Source organism: Cucurbita moschata, unplaced genomic scaffold (assembly GCF_002738365.1).
Source record: "Cucurbita moschata cultivar Rifu unplaced genomic scaffold, Cmos_1.0 Cmo_Scf00007, whole genome shotgun sequence".
Classification (NCBI taxonomy): Eukaryota; Viridiplantae; Streptophyta; class Magnoliopsida; order Cucurbitales; family Cucurbitaceae; genus Cucurbita; species Cucurbita moschata.
Window position 1 is genome coordinate 2,536,630 of NW_019268523.1, and position 2,788 is coordinate 2,539,417.

Genomic DNA, 2,788 nt, shown 5'->3' on the forward strand with positions numbered 1-2,788 from the left:
CCCAAAAAAAAAAAAAAAAAAAACACAAAAGAAAACAAAGCATAATGGGACCATGATGTTGGTATCTTGTTTGGTTCCATATCCCATTTTAATCCTTTTTGTCTCTTGTCCTATTCAATATAATTTGCCTCCATTCCATCTCTTTCTTTTGTGCATCTAATCAAACCTTTCCCTTTCCCTTACCCACTCAAAAATTTCCCTTTATTATTCTCATCCTCCTCCTCTCTTATCCCTTCCCACACATAATTGGTCAAAATACCCTCAAAATCTTTCAATTTTAGCTTATAATCCACAAAATTCTTATTATATTCCCCGACCTCGACCTCGATCTCGAGCTCAATTCTAAGATTCCATGTCTGTTCTACATCTTTTAAAATAATATTAGAACTCCGTGTCCTATTTCCTTCAAAGACAGATTCGAATAACGAGAAAAAAACATATATTATAATCGAATACCCAGTTGTTCGGATTTTTATATTACATTCTTTAGTATAAAGTTTCGATATTTTTTTTCCCGCTTTATTCCATTATAAGAATTTCTCGGATTTTGTTCTAATTGAATCTTTTTTGACTTTATAATAAACAACTTTAGGTTATGAAATTAATTTCAAGAAATTAATACTAATTTGAGGCTAATTAAATTCCATACAACATCAAGTGGACTTCCACTCATGCCACGCCACCATTGGATTCCAAGTTATAGAATTAAATAAATAATAATTATCACTCAAATTATTTACATCATATCATATCATGTCCTTTAATTATGAACGTTCGGGTAAGTTTCAGTTATATCTCTCGATATTAAAAATTTTAACTTTTACCCTTAATTTTTTTAAAAATTGTTAAAATAAGGTGGAAATTGACACGATGGCTAATGTGATATACAAATTATTTACCGCACTTCGAGTAAATTGATGAGTAAAAATTTATTTATTAATGATTTTTTTTTGGAGTAAATTTCAAAATTTAATAGTAAAAAAAGACTTTAATACCACCCCTTAAAAAATATTATTGGGTAATTATTTACAACATCGGTAAGAATATTATTTTTGGGTAATTAAAAGTTTAAACATATTTTTTTAAATAAATTTTATTTTTGGGTAATTAAAAGTTTAAACATATTTTTTTAAATAAATTTTAAAAAACATATTTTTTTAAATAAATTTTAAAATTCATGAGCATTTCGAATTTGGGATATATATATTTTTTTATAGTTAAAAAAATATAATAAATTAAAAATGGTAGAAAATTTTAACAGTATAAGCTTATGAGTAAAAATTTATTTATTAATGATTTTTTTTTGGAGTAAATTTCAAAATTTAACAGTAAATTTTTTTTTTTTAATACCACCCCTTAAAAAATATTATCGGTAATTATTTACAACATCATTCACGTAAATTGACACAATATTATTTTTGGGTAATTGAAAGGTTTAACATATTTTTTTAAATAAATTTTAAAATTCACGAGCATTTAGAGGCATAGTCGAGCTTGGAATATATATTTTTTTATCTGAGTTAAAAAAATATAATAAATTAAAAAGTATATACAAATTATTTACGTTACTTCGAGTAAATTGATGAGTAAAAATCTATTTATTAATAATTTTTTTGGGGAGTAAATTTCAAAATTTAACCGTAAAAAAAAAAAACTTTATCATTCACGTAAATTGATACCGTCGGTCTTCATTTAATATTATTGGTAATTAAAAGTTTAAACGGATTTTTTTAAATAAAATTTAAAATTCACGAGCAGTTTAGAGGCACAGTTGGGATATTTTTTTTTACCTGAGTTCAAAAAACATAATAAATTAAAAAGGTAGAAAATTTTAACCACAATAGGTTAATATTTTAAAAAAAATTAATAAAAAATTCACTAATTGTCTTTTCATTAAGTGCTAATGACACCAAAATCTCCAATAAGGTTTTATCAAATCCATTTAAAGAAATGAAAATTAGTAACGTGTAAAAGACTAATTAGTCCTTTCTTTTCCTTTTAATTTAGTCTTTTCTAAGTACCTTTTATCGTCATTTTGTCTCTTGATTAAGAGATAAATAAGATTAGATTTGTGATTAATATTATTATTATTATTTATTTTTTTTTTGTGCATAAAAATAAAATATTTAAAAAAGTAAAGTAAAAAAAGAGATACCATTTCTATTGCTTTCACTTTGTTTTTAGTGATTTAGGGAAGAAAAGGCTACCAATAACCTTTCCTTTTAGCACGCCTTTTCCCGCTTTTATTAGCTTCACCTATCGTATGATGTTACATTATCGTTATCCAATGAATTGACATTCCGAATTTTATAATTATTAATATAATATTTTCAACCGTTAATGTACCTTAAATTAGGTTTAATTTCTCGAATCTTGTCGCTATTATTTTATTATGTAAAAGTTATGATTTTGACGTTAAAAAAGGAATACAAGGAAATTCGAAATAATTGGAGTTAGGGGTATTTTTATACGAGAGAAATCTAGGTTTGATTACTGAGTTGGGTCAGATTGAGACATTTTTTAAACCAAACCTAATTGTTCAGACTGTCGATTTTTTCAACCTAACCCAAGATCCAAATTTGATTCTAACCCATACTCATGAAGAGACTCATTTACTTGAACTTAACGAACCCAAATGAGTTGATAATCTAACTCAAACGATTCGAGTTAGGTTGCATGGTTCAGGTTTTTTAGATCATCGAGGCTTTTAAACACTATAGGTGGCCCGACCCTTTTCTCGATGGATCAAAGTGGGATGTCAACGTCAAAAAAAAAAAAAAAAAAAAAA